This window comes from Schistocerca americana, chromosome 1 (assembly GCF_021461395.2).
Source record: "Schistocerca americana isolate TAMUIC-IGC-003095 chromosome 1, iqSchAmer2.1, whole genome shotgun sequence".
Lineage (NCBI taxonomy): Eukaryota > Metazoa > Arthropoda > Insecta > Orthoptera > Acrididae > Schistocerca > Schistocerca americana.
The window spans coordinates 1032487430-1032502582 of record NC_060119.1 but is presented as its reverse complement, the minus strand read 5'-3'; the positions used below and the strand labels follow the sequence as shown (position 1 = coordinate 1032502582).

General features: G+C 42.2%; 1 protein-coding gene across 3 annotated transcripts in view; it reads right to left on the bottom strand.

Moving 5' to 3' along the window:
* Window positions 1-13895, bottom strand: part of LOC124616683 — a 222087-nt gene extending 208192 nt beyond the window's left edge. For 2 of the 3 annotated variants that reach the window (XM_047145029.1, XM_047145020.1), the window contains exon 1: window positions 13766-13895. The gene's annotated coding sequence lies outside the window, so the exon portion shown is untranslated. The remainder of the gene's footprint in view (window positions 1-13765) is intronic. The other variant, XM_047145035.1, reaches the window with a different exon arrangement.
* Window positions 13896-15153: the final 1258 nt, after the last annotated feature.

The window sequence follows — 15153 nt, the reverse complement described above, 5'->3', positions numbered from 1 at the left end:
TTCCTGGCTCTAGTTAAGAAGGTCCTGTTAATTTGCCGGGTCGAGTATCCATTGATACTTTCATAGTGTGGCTCCACGGAGAAGATAAGTTACTGGAGTTTTTTCATCATCTTAACTCCATCCTTGAGAATATTCGACTTACTGTGGAGCTAGAGAAAGATGGTTGCGTTCCATTCCTGGATGTTTTGGTTAAACGGAAGAGTGAGTGACTGCTCGATGGGACATTATGTTTACCGTAAGCCCATTGACACTGATTTGTACCTACATTCTCCAAGTTGCCATCACCCATCCCAAACCATGAGTGTACTTAAAACCCTTATGCACAGGGCACATATGGCGTCGGATGCAGAGAATTTGTCCAAGGAACTTGCACATTTACGGACGGTGTTCGGAAACAATGGATACTGATCATTGGAGTACCGGTGGCGGAGAGCCCACGAAGCCATCCAGCCAAGTTGTAAACAAGGCACTGTAAAAACTGGTGGTGGCGCCACAATGGCGTGGGATGTGTTTACATGGAATGGACTGGGTCCTCTGGTCCAACTGAACCAAATGGTTATGTTCGGCTTCCTGGAGGCCACTTGCAGCAATTCACGGACTTGCTGTTCCCAAATAACTATATCATGTCATCGGGCCACAATTGTTCGCTATTGGTTTGAAGAACATAAGCGATAGTTCGAGCGAACGATTCGGCCACCCACACCGTCTGACATGAATCCCACCGAACATTCATGTGACATAAACGAGAGGTCAATTTGTGCACAACATCCTGTACCGCAAACACTTTCGAGATTATGGACGGCTATAGAGGCAGCATGTCTCAATATTTTTGCAAGAGACTTCCAACGACTTATTGAGTACATGCAACATCGAGGCGGTGCACAATACCCAGCAAAAAGAGGTCTGACACGATATTAGGGGGTATCCTATAAAAGTTATAGGATACCTCCCAATATCGTGTCGGACCTCTTTTTGCCGGGTATTGTGCACCGACTCGACGTGGCAAGGACTCAATAAGTCGTTGGAAGTCCTCTGTCACCTCAGTGTGTACTCCTGTTCAAACCGACGTGAATTCCCGTAGATAAGTTAGCTGTATTGCTTTTTCACTAACCAAGACAGACCACGAAGTCAGATACATTAACCAGTTTTGTTCTGTTACATGAGATGGAGCTATATAAAAACACTGTCGATTAACATATAACGTAGAGGCAGCGCTCATATCTCATTGATCGAAAGCATGACGTTTTATTTGGACGTTCGAGACCTGATGTTTTATCCACGCAATAATTTTCCAGATTATGAAGTCAAAGCGTCGTATTTATACTACCTGTCGTTGCGATGCCAACGGTGACCAGCAGTGCGAAAGGCTTTCATTCATCGGTCGATCTACATCTACATCTATACTCCGCGAGCCACCTTACGGTGTGTGGCGGAGGGTACTTATTGTACCACTATCTGATCCCCCCTTCCCTGTTCCATTCACGAATTGTGCGTGGGAAGAACGACTGCTTGTAAGTCTCCGTATTTGCTCTAATTTCTCGGATCTTTTCGTTGTGATCATTACGCGAGATATATGTGGGCGGTAGTAATATGTTGCCCATCTCTTCCCGGAATGTGCTCTCTCGTAATTTCGATAATAAACCTCTCCGTATTGCGTAACGCCTTTCTTGAAGTGTCCGCCACTGGAGCTTGTTCAGCATCTCCGTAACGCTCTCGCGCTGACTAAATGTCCCCATGACGAATCGCGCTGCTTTTCGCTGGATCATGTCTATCTCTTCTATTAATCCAACCTGGTAAGGATCCCATACTGATGAGCAATACTCAAGAATCGGACGAACAAGCGTTTTGTAAGCTACTTCTTTCGTCGATGAGTCACATTTTCTTAGAATTCTTCCTATGAATCTCAACCTGGCGCCTGCTTTTCCCACTATTTGTTTTATGTGATCATTCCATTTCAGATCGCTCCGGATAGTAACTCCTAAGTATTTTACGGTCGTTACCGCTTCCAATGATTTACCACCTATGGCATAATCGTACTGGAATGGATTTCTGCCCCTATGTATGCGCATTATATTACATTTATCTACGTTTAGGGAAAGCTGCCAGCTGTCGCACCATGCATTACTCCTCTGCAGGTCCTCCTGGAGTACGTACGAGTCTTCTGATGTTGCTACTTTCTTGTAGACAACCGTGTCATCTGCAAATAGCCTCACGGAGCTACCGATGTTGTCAACTAAGTCATTTATGTATATTGTAAACAATAAAGGTCCTATCACGCTTCCCTGCGGTACTCCCGAAATTACCTCTACATCTGCAGATTTTGAACCGTTAAGAATGACATGTTGTGTTCTTTCTTCTAGGAAATCCTGAATCCAATCACAAACCTGGTCCGATATTCCGTAAGCTCGTATTTTTTTCACTAAACGTAAGTGCGGAACCGTATCAAATGCCTTCCTGAAGTCCAGGAATACGGCATCAATCTGCTCGCCAGTGTCTACGGCACTGTGAATTTCTTGGGCAAATAGGGCGAGCTGAGTTTCACATGATCTCTGTTTGCGGAATCCATGTTGGTTATGATGAAGGAGATTTGTATTATCTAAGAACGTCATAATACGAGAACACAAAACATGTTCCATTATTCTACAACAGATTGACGTAAGCGAAATAGGCCTATAATTATTCGCATCTGATTTATGACCCTTCTTGAAAATGGGAACGACCTGCGCTTTCTTCCAGTCGCTAGGTACTTTACGTTCTTCCAGCGATCTACGATAAATTGCTGATAGAAAGGGGGCAAGTTCTTTAGCATAATCACTGTAGAATCTTAACAGTTCATTGGACGGTCGCGAAGGAGAGAATTAATTGGCCATAATTCAACTAATTAGCTGCATTCATACTGCTAACTGTCATTATGAGACTGAGGGCGATCCAAGTGACGCAATAGTTACGACACTGGAGTCTTAGTCGAGAGAAGTGGTGCTCAAATCTCCATACAATCGCAAACGTTTAACTTTTCCGAGGGTTTCTGACGAATGCCGGACTGCTTCAGTCAGTATGGACATGGCAGATACCGCCTGGTTCGCTTGCAAAACTGTGTGCTTCGTTTGTAGTGATCTCGGCATCCAGAGCAGACAAAATTTAGCCTAATATTCTTAGAACGTGGGTGAGCGATCAGAATAACAAAAGCAAAAAGAAAATAAAAAATAAAAAAATCGAACATACGCTAAGCGAGAGAGTTTCATTTGTAGTAACAGACGCAACATCTAGCTATATAAATTAAAATCAACTGCCGCATGTATGAAAGATTGTCACTTGAGAAAGGCTCGACCGATTTGGTTCATTTTTTTCTGGTTTTGTTCGTAATTGTCAGGACAAGGTTTGTACCAAAGAAAATTTTTAGAAAATCCACTGCAAAAGTCGGAAATCTGGATGGCATTTTTGTATGAAAATCTCGATGAAAGAAATGTGATGGTCGGTTTGATAGTTCTGCTGTCATATGCCTACATAAAAAAAAAAAAAAAAAAAAAAAAAAAAAAAAAAAAAAAAAAAAAAAAAAAAAAAAAAGACCTTCACTTTGACAGAACTGCTGTCGCATGTTTTCAAAACAAAAACAACAAATTCGCAATGAACTTAACATTTTGCGAAAAAGAATATAACTGAAAGTTATATTTCAGTGTGTTATCAGTGGTGATCGTCCCTTTTGTGTGTTGTGATTACTGAATCGATGTCGGTTGGTGGTAACTTGGTGTGTTGCAAACATTCAGTTGATTTCCAGAATGAAATTTTCACTCTGCAGCGGAGTGTGCGCTGATATGAAACTTCCTGGCAGATTAAAACCGTGTGCCAGACCGAGACTCGAACTCGGGACCTTTTCCTTTCGAGGAGAAGGGCTCTACCACCTTTTTTTTGATTTTTTTATCTCATTTTGTGCGTTGGTGTTCGTTGTATTTTTTCGTGTCGGACGTTCCATGATTCTTGTTCGAGTTCATCGTTCATTCATGAACTCTAGTTTTTTTTTTTTTCTTGTTATTACAGACAGCCGCTACTCCTCTGACCGAACACGCTGAGCTACCCAAGCACGGCTCACGCCCCGTCCTCACAGCTTACTTCCGCCAGTACCTCGTCTCCTATCTCGCAAACTTCACAGACACTCTCCTGCGAAACTTGCAGAACTAGCACTCCTGGAAGAAAGGATACTGCGGAGACATGGCATTGCCACAGCCTGGGGGATGTTTCCAGAATGAAATTTTCGCTCTGCAGCGGAGTGTGTGCTGATATTAAACTTCCTGGCAGATTAAAATTGTGAGCCGGACCGAGACAAGTGCTCTACCATCTGAGCTACCCAAGAACGACTCACACCCCCTCCCCACAGCTTTACTTCCGACAGTATCTCGTCTCATATCAGCGCACACTCCGCTGCAGAGTGAAGATTTCAGCCGCGCGGGATAGCCGCGCGGTCTTAGGGCGCCTTGTCACGGTCCGTGCGGCTCCCCCCGTCGGAGGTTCGAGTCCTCCCTCGGGCATGGGTGCGTGTGTTGTCCATAGCGTAAGTTAGTTGAAGTTAAGTAGTGTAGGCTTAGGGCACGATGACCTCAGCAGTTTGGTCCCGTAAGACCTTAACACAAATTTCCAAAAATTTCATTCTGGAAACATTCTCCAGGATGTTGCAAAGCCATCTCTCCGCAATATCCTTCCTTCCAAGAGTGCTAGCTGCAAGTTTCGCAGGAGACCTTCTGTGAAGTTTAGAAGGTAGGAGACGAGGTACTGGCGGAAGTAAAGCTGTGAGGAGGGGGCGTGAGTCGTGCTAGGATAGCTCAGATGGTGTGTCCCAGATGGAGCAGTGGTTAATGCAACTGTCTGGTAAGTAGGCGATCCCGGGTTCGAATCCCGGTTCACCACACATTTGCCGGCACTGTAGCTCAGCGTGTTTGGCCAGAGGGTTAGCTGCCCTCCGTAATAAAAGAACTGAGTTAATGGATCAGCGACGAACTTGAACAAGCGTCATTAGGCGTCCGCCCCGAATAAATACAATGACCAATAATGAACAAAGCGCGATAAAAAAAGAGATGGTAGAGCATTTGCCCGCGAAAGGCAAAGGTTCCGAGTTCGAGTCTCGGTCCGGCGCACAGTTTTTAATCTTCCAGGAAGTCTCATTCAGTTGATTTCATTTCGTGTTTTAGTTATTTATTTGAAAAAAAAAAAATGCCACTGGTTAGACGTCGAAATATCGGTCGGGGCATGTGCATCGCAAGCCATCTACATGATGAGACTGACGAAATACGTAGACCGCGTTTGGAATAAGGATTATACAATAAACACTTTCTGTTAAACGGGCAGCGAGAACGAACATGTTTAGCTGTGTTGTGAAAATTTGCGGTGTTGTTCTCCTTTTCGCAGTCATTTTTAACTGAAAACAGAAAATCTGTGTTTATGACTTACTTTATAATTCTGTCTCTTCGTAGATTAAAACCATGCGAAATACTGTCATTAAAGCTACTATCCTCACAGATCCAGCAGCTAGAAAGTTCTGTCTCATACCACGTGTACTAATAATTCCAGTAGATTTACTCACTGATTTCAATTTCTATTCTCAATCAAGGGTCCGTCTGCAATAACAATAAATAAGATCAGAGCGAGGGGGAGGAGCAGATGGACAGTGAAGGGTGGGGAGAGAAGAATAGACAGAGGAAGAGAAGGGAGATTATTAGGGTGTATACCCAATTCTCATACATATTTAACAATTGTGAAGCATTTCCGGGATCGCTAGTCTTATACAATTAAGAGCCAAAGAAACTGATACACCTGCCTAATATCATGAGGACCCCCGCGAGCACGAAGAAGTGCCGCAACACGACGTGGCATGGACTCGACTAAAGTCTGAAGCAGTGCTGAAAGAAATTGACACCATGAATCCTGCAGGGCTGTCCATAAATCCGTAAGAATACAAGGGGGTGGAGATATCTTCTCAACAGCATGTTGCAAGGCACCCCAGGTATGCTCAATAATGTTCATGTCTGGGGAGTCTGGTAGCCAGCGGAAGTGTTTAAACTCAGAAGAGTATTCCTGGAGCCACTCTGTAGCAATTCTGGAAGTGTGGGGTGTCGCACTGTCCTGCTGGAACTGTCCAAGTCCGTCGAAATGCACAATGGACATGAATGGATGCAGGTGATCAGACAGGATGCTTACGTACGTGTCACCTGTCAGAGTCATATCTAGACGTATCAGGGGTCGCATAACACCCCAACTGCACACGCCCCACACCATAACAGGGCTTCCACCAGCTTGAACAGTCCCCTGCTGACATGCAGGGTCCATGGATTCACGAGGTTGTCTCCATACCCGTACACGTCCATCCGCTCGATACAATTTCAAACGAGACTCGTCCGACCAGGGACAATGTTTCCAATCATCAACAGTCCAATGTCGGTGTTGACGGACCGAGGCGAGGCGTAAAGCTTTGTGTCGGGCAGTCATGAAGGATACACGAATGGGCCTTCGGCTCAGAAAGCCCACATCGATGATGTTCCGTTGAATGGTTCGCACACTGACACTTGTTGATGGCCCTGCATTAAAATCTGCAGCAATTTGCGGAAGGGTTGCACTTCTGTCACGCTGAACGATTCTCTTCAGTCGTCGTTGGTTCCGTTTTGCAGGATCTTTTTCCGTCCGCAGTGATGTCAGAGATCTGATGTTTAACCGCATTTCTGACGTTCACGATACACTCGTGAAATGATCGTACGGGAAAATCCCCACTTCATCGCTACCTCGGAGATGCTGCGTCCATCGCTCGTGCGCCGACTGTAACATCACGTTCAAACTCACTTAAATCTTGATAACCTGCCGTAGTAGCAGCAGTAACCGATCTAACAACTGCGCCAGACACTTGTCTTATTAAATAGGCGTTCCCGACCGCAGCGCCGTATTTTGCCTGTTTACATACCTCTCTATTTGAACATGCATGCTCTTCAGTGTGTAATCATTAGTAAAATGCTATCCCGGAACTCGGTACCAGTTACAGCGTAGGGGCATAAAAATTCGATTTTCAATATTTCGCGTAATTATTGACCGAATATAAAAGTTTAAAATGCTGTCAGAATCTACTCATTAAGAGGTATAATCTCATGTTAAAAGTGTAACACAATAAAACAAGTTACACAGTCAGAAACTGTGTTTGTCTTGCGGCAGCGTAACTGGCAGCGAGCAAATACACGGACTTCATTCGTCCAATATTTGAGAAAGAGAACACTTAAATACTTCCAGCAAAGTTTACACATAAATTCAAACCTTCGTGTAACTTCTTCTCGCTGGCACCCCCACAAAACAACGAAAGAAAAAAAATTATCGCTTAGTCATTTTCGCTTCTCGTGTAGCCAAACTTCAGAATTAGGCACGGCGTTTTAATTTATCACTTCTTGACTACTTCTATTCGCAGCACAGTTTGCAGACAGTATCCTTATACACCACTGAAAGTACCTGCAAAATTATATCACTGTACCACACGTGGTTCAGTGATATGACATCGGCAACACTGAGCTGCCTAGAAGACTTTAGCTTAAAATGGAGAGCAAATTATCCTGCTTTTCATAATGAGAGCACTTTAAACATAGTTTCAAACCTTTCCTAAACTTTTTCTCAAAAATGGCTCTGAGCACTATCGGACTCAACATCTTAGGTCATAAGTCCCCTAGAACTTAGAACTACTTAAACCTAACTAACCTAAGGACATCACACACACCCATGCCCGAGGCAGGATTCGAACCTGCGACCGTAGCAGTCCCGCGGTTCCGGACTGCAGCGCCACAACCGCTAGACCACCGCGGCCGGCAAAACTTTTTCTCGCTTTTATGCTTAAATGTAAATATTTAATACAGTAACTCATTTGTAATCAGACGTTTGAAGTTGTTTTATACGTGGCATTTCGACTCTTTAAAGAATCGGGGTTTACTGGTTAGAATCCTATTTGTAGTGAGTGTTCCTCCAAGTTGTATTTTATGTTGTGTAAAAGGTTGCTACAAGGACTTTATAAATTAGTCTGAAACAATGTGAGATGCTAATAAATATCATAAATTGATTATCTATGGGAACTCTTAATTAGTTCAGTATGAGACGAGTAAACGACGCTTGTAGCAGCATCAGTGAAGTCCCGTTGGGTCTTAGTAATTTTTGTTTACTTCGGAACAATATCGTTACTATGAACTTAACCTTTTGACCTCAGTTCAGCAAATGAATTTTCGCTTAAATCATTGTCGTTAGAAGCAGAACCCTAGTTCTTGCGTTATGAGAATGAGAAGCATACATTTACATCCTCTAGCGTCTAAAACAAGCTCAGGATGGATCCATCCCCACACTGTCAGCCTGCCTTCCTCCATTCTTTTGACTGACGCCTATTAGATAACAAGACAAGTTTTAACTTTTAAGATGTTCATTGGGACAAAGGCAAGAGTTGAATGATATATGACAGAAAACGCCACCCTTATCTTATTAAGATATTATTTCCAGACAGATCGTCCAACGATAGAGAGACTAATAACCAAACAGCTAACTGCCTTTAAAATCATAATCTGATCGATCGTGAATTTCATCCTAGCAGTTATTTGAACTGAAAAAAAAAGATATTTTCCATTTTGAAAAACTTACGGAGCAGTCATGTTTTGATAGCAGCATACATAATACATCAAAGAATGTCCTGGCAGTAAAACAATTGCTTTTTACTCAACAGTAAGATAAGAGGTCGATTGTGCGGGCAATGAGGGGATGAAGTCAGATATCTCGACGCAACACTGGCTTCTGAACTATAAATTCGTTCACCTGAGATCGTAAGTTCAATGATACTTTAATTTTGTACCAGTCCCGTCAAATATAGAAAAACAATATTGTCCTTGTAATGGTGATGGACGTGAATCGCAGAATTTCACGCAGAAGATCTGAAATCGGTGCTACAGTGACAGCAGCAAGTGAAATAATCCTGATTCTGACTTCACGTGGTTTGAGATGAATGCTCAGGTGGTTCCGTCAGCAAAGTCACAGACACTTTCCTTCCCCGCCCTTTTTTAAATGCTCTCGTACTGTGTCCCTATTGCAACAGATTGAGGGGAGGTATTGCTGAATATTGATGTTGAACTGACACAGAGATACCGAAGTGCAGAATTAACAATATAAATGAACATGTCAAATGCAACCCATTATCTCGTTTATCAGAAAACTGACACTCCTCTTCCCCTGTAATCTTCAAAATCCCTACATGAGGGATGTCCAATCTGCTGGTCGATTCCGTTTATGTTGAATAAAGTTAAATATTTTCGGTCTGAAACCCCCGCCCCTTGATGTTATTCTCTCGTTGGTCAATCCTGTTTTGTTTCTTCTTTCCTCGGCAGTTATTTTTAGTGTTAAGTATGTCATGAGACGTCCAAAAATCCTCGTCTTTTTCCAATGTGGGCCAAGTCTAAAAGTTTGGGCACCCCTGCTCTACATACAGGACAACGGCAGATACTCCGTTCCGTCAGTATGCCCTTTTCAGATCTGACACCTACTTGTTCGTCGTGAACTTACCTTAACATAATTCATTTACGCCTGTTTTTGCTACTCTTATTAAGCTTTTGGACAAAATACAGTTGAAGAACGGCATACGTATTTCTTTTAAAAAAAATCAGTTTCTCTCTTGCTACACAGGTTAAAAAATGGATAGTAATTCCTAATGTTCTTATTTTTATTAAAATATTTCACAGTCCAGGTACGTGAAATGTGAAGTTTGTTCTATTAATTTTTCGCTGATGATGGTATTATTCCTAGGTGGGTCGATCTCTTTGCAAGTTGTTTTTCTCTCTAATGTGGAAATACTCCAGCGTGACATAGTTCATTTGATGATTAATTCATAAGGTACATTCTCGTTTTATAAATAGCAATCTCATCAGCAACGAATAAGATTTTGCCTAAAAGTATGTTCAGTCAAGATTCAAACAACCACACCTAGAAAGGAGGGTAAAAGTAACATCTCGTATAAAAATGGAGGGTATTACAAGTGGAGCACTATCCTAACTGGAGAAGAACGGGAGAAGAATTCTCCATCGTTTTTTTAAAGGGACCATCCCAGTACCTGCCTGAAATGTTTGAGAGAAAAAACAGAAAAAATAACTTCGAATGCAAGAGCGGAGATTCAGATTCTTGTCGTCCTGAACAGCAGTCAACCCCCTATTCAGAATGTACCTACTACCTCAGTTCACAGCCGCAAATGCACTTATCTGCAGTGGGAGTTCGAACCCCAATATATATAGCAATGTTTACCTCCAACCTCGGTAACAGACCCGTAGGAACAGCGACGCACCTACCACGCAAGGTCCCAGAGAACCCGTGTTCAGCTGAGATGTGAGAATACTATAACTTTTCTTCTTTTTTGTTCTTTCTTTTGCTTGTACCGTTTTCCCCGCGGATACGCAGGGTCGGCATGGTTAATCGGATGTGGCAATGTTAGTTGAAAGGGTGGCCGAATGTCCTTCCTACCGCCACCCCGTACCCCCCCCCCCCCCCCCCCCCGGGTAGGAATTAGCGTACCTCCAACTGTTTGCGACTAGTGTAATCCATGGAATAGTGCGAAAGTGTTCAGATGTCTGCGAGCCGTGTAACTGAGGCGGGAGATGGGGGCAAGCCCTATGAACCGTAAATACAGTATCAAGGCTGGGAGACAGTCCTATAACTTGGGCTGAGTTTAGAAACAAGCCTACTTACTCTTTCTGGGATCAATAGGCCCTTAAGAGAATATACAGTCAGTAACATGGAGACGAAGCATTACTTCAGTATACCTTCAGACTCTTATTAAGATAGTAGAAGTCAGTAGCATGACTATAGACGAATGCTGGAGTACTTTCTTTAACAAAGCACAGAGCGAGATAAAGACTGAAGTTCTTGCCCGGTCACCGTAATTTAGGTTTTCCACGATTCTCTAAATAATTTAACGCAAATGCCGAAATGATTCATTAAACAGGGCACAGCAGCTTCTTTCTCCTTATCCTTGCTCACTTTAGCTAGCGCTACGTCTCTAGTGATCGCGACGAGATTTTGAGCTCTTAACTTTCAATCTTTTAATGAAGCAGCAGCCACATCCAAAGCTTGGGCTCATCTGAGTGTTGCGCTTCTACTGAAGAGACATAAAACACGAAAAAAAGTACCCAAAGGAAATAAATGAATATGTTTTTATACAATATTTGGTGCCCGCTCCCATCTTACTTCGGTCAAAATCTAAATTGCTGCATTGTGTACGAGGTTGCTTTACGTCTTCGTTTGCCGTATACCGCAATTGCACGTTTATGTTGCGTAGCGACGACTTCACATTTTCTCAGAGTTATTATAACTGCCTCACATAACACGTTGCCCTGATGCGCCGTAACTTTACAACTTCCGAAAAGAGAATGGACCGATGAAATGAATAAAAGAGATATCACTAAATTTTCTTTGTAGCTGTCGACCTTTTCGGCTGTTACGTAATTTACTGTTTGGCAATACAGAAGCAAGTCTTGAAACGATATGCGCGATTGGGAACGCTTTAATCACCTGCACGTTACACACGTGTGACGAAACCTCTCGGATAGCCGGAGTAGCATGGGGCAACACGGCAGACGAACAAGCAATGGCTACTGGTTTCTTGAGAAAAGATCATCCTTAACAATACTTTCACATCTTTGCTTCTTTAGAAAATCATCGCGCGTGCCAAATATTATGGATTTGTGTGTCTAGTAACAGTTTACTCTTTATTTCTGTTGAAATCTGACGCGATAATTATCCACCCAGCTTCCCCCCAATGCTGTTTCCAGCAGCCACTAAAAAACCTGCAAAACTGCGTCTTCGCTTCCCCAATCTTGTGCTTTACTTTTTAAATTTCTCGCTCTGGAAACACTGCAGCAATCAGCCATAATTACATCCCATGCACGATAAATAAAGCGTGTTTGACTAAAACCAGTGAACCATAGGTGTTAATTTCTAAGTGTCTCTAGAAATATCGTGTGGGCAAATCTGTCTCCTCCGCAGCAACACAATATAACGTAATTAGGAATACCAAAACTAACACATTCTGTTTTCGTCAGTGTAATCCTCCTCGCTACTACCAGCTATTTTTTGCCTCTAGAAACAAGTGAGTTAAAATGAAACAGTTAACGCTAAATAACGTATAATCGCTGAAGATGTCTCATTTTTTTCAGTGGCGTTACAAGTCATTTGCCGAGTTCGTATTCCGTTTATAGCATCGGTTCACGCGGGAGGCATTAATTGTTCGTTCAACTCGTGCTAACTAGCGAGAGACAACACAATGAACGGATGCTTCCGTACTCGTCAATGACAAAGTATACATCGATGAAAAAGGCACAAGGGATTGCACCGTAACTATACGCAGTAACTTCATACATAACAAATTTCTATCAGAAACAATGTAAGCGGCCTCTGAATATCGACAAACGTCCCTCTCGTGCCAGAGGAACCAAACAAATAATTCTAACAGTCAAGGGTATTTGATTTCGACGTAATATAAGAGGACATAATGTGCGGTTTCTTATCTCAAAAACTCAGGCACCTACATTGTAGAGCCGCGCGGGATTAGCCGAGCGGTCTCAGGCGTGGCAGTCATGGACTGTGCGGCTGGTCCCGGCGGAGGTTCGAGTCCTCCCTCGGTCATGGGTGTGTGTGTGTTTGTCCTTAGGATAACTTAGGTTAAGTAGTTTGTAAGCTTACGGACTGATGACCGTAGCAGTTAAGTCCCACAAGATTTCACACTCATTTGAACATGTTTTACATTGTAGACGTTTACTACATATTTAAATATAGCAAGCTCGAAACATTTATATTTGGGCAGTTGCACAAAATTACATTTTTATTTACTGTTACTAGTCAGAAGCCAGTCTACAATAATGCAACATTGGTAATTTCATAAAAGAACAATTAATTGTAATTAAGCCAGTCCTTCTCACTGTAACATTTGAACTACCGTTGTTTCCTTCTTGTTAAAACATTGAACTTCGTAATAGTCGTTTAACATAAATTTCACCCCACCTCTGCAAAATACATGGAGTGACAGGGTACGAAAGACAATGAGATATCCGTCTTAAAGAACCTTCGCTTTATATATCGACTGTTTTTCACACATTTATATTTGTGGTATATAAATTTTGAATAAGTCGAAAGTTGATCCTTTCACATAAGTCAACAATTTCTTTTTTGCTGTATCACCACACTACACAGATAAATGTTATTTAATTTATGACGAGAAATGTGCTTTTACCTCTAGATCCGATAGTACGCTCAGTGTGAGCTGTATTTTAGGCTTCACTGTCATGATTTTCAAAAGGCAGCGCAACAATGCAGCTCTTACAATCATCTGTTTTCATATACCAAGTCTGGCGTCGTTTTTCTGGCCAGTTGAGTTTACCTTTATACGAGTGGAGCTATAATATAAAATATATTGCCACATACTAACATAAAGTTTTGCCCATCCCATGGCTGGGGGAACCGATGACAAGTGCGCAAATGTGAATTACTTACTATTACTAGAAATTCAAATGTCTTTCGTGAAATCTAACAAAATTTCAGCAAACAGTATCTCAACACCAAGTACGTCACTGCTGTTTAAAGAGACAAATTGTTACTCGCAGTCGTATATTAAAAACACGCCAAAAAACCGCTCATGGAAACAGCGACGAAAATGCAATCGGGCCGGCATTTTTTTTTTTTTTTCGCCAATGCGCTATTCATAAAGAAACGCAACAGGCAACATTTCATAACTTACCGATTCTACAGTGATTCTGCAACGCATCTAAGTTATCCTCTCACACAGAGGACGCACATCTCTTCGAGCGCTGTTCGCCAATGCGCGAATAGTTCGTAAGGTGCACTGCCATTGATGTTCTCAAACACGGTTTAGGTAACTGTGGTCAGATGGCTCTGTCAACCCGCTTGCCGTGCCTTTTGCCTACCCTTCCTCGCAGAGCAGCTGCTCTCTGGCGGTCCGCCGCGAAACTAAACAAAAATCAATCTCCATCGTAAGCTGGGTGCGATGGCATTTTCGCCACTACCAAGAAGAAGTTCGTGTAATGGGTCTCAAATCATGCACCGGTGGTAGAACCTAAAATAAGCTGACAACTAAGTAATGGCAACAATTTCAGTACAGGTGTTCGAACAGAAGCAACTGAAAATCGCGTCTGAATATACTTTCGAGGAAACAACAATGAAAATTTAATTACAGTTGTTCCTTGATAGGTAGATGATGTAAACCTGATACGATAAAATTAGTTATATTCCTGGATTTTTTATATAAAGTTTCCAAGACTACACGAAATGGTGAATGTGAGTTGCAATCACCTGAACTTGTTTGCTAGTATTAAAACCAACCAACAGTACAGTAATTTTGGCTTCTGTGTGTCTTCAAAGTAACAAAATATAAGTGCACAACGTAAAACTGTCAAAGCCTAATTTCGGTGTGTTAGTTCACGGGTAGCTAACTTAAATGATGCTCTTGCACACGTTCACTCTCTTGGATTAGGAACCAAAATATAAAATCGCTTATGATTAGCATATAGTTCCTTAAGGTCACCAGTTCCTTCCAAGGACTCAGTCTCCGAGATGTAGGAAAGTCGGCCCGTTATTCCTCCTGTAAGCTTTTCTTGACAAAAGGCCTATGATGATCGACACCAAACATTTTCCTTTTCTTCGTGGAATCCTCGCCATTGTTTGGTCCGTTTCACTGTTTCCTTTCATCGCATTGCACCCGTATTACACGTTGCAATAATAATAATTCCATGCGATAAAAAATCATGATTATGACCATGAATATTCTCTTACGATAAAATGGATTTTCAGTATCAAAGAGTGCTATGAGATGAGAAATTTTGATCTAAACGGGTACGCCATTAGTCAACTGTAGTTAAAATCAGGCTATAGCAACCTTGTTCTTGTTACAGTACTGATTAACAGTTTAATTGCCCCTTTCACGGTGAATTAATCTCAGCGTTACCGATATCGATACTGAAAGTATCATCCACGGGACGGTGACCCCATTTATGAGACAAAAAAGAAGATATTAAGCTTTGTTTTGAATAGTAGCCTACACATGGGCGATTTGTATATAAGAAGTGTATTGTTATTTCTGGATGGTAAAAACAGCATGAAAACTTCTTT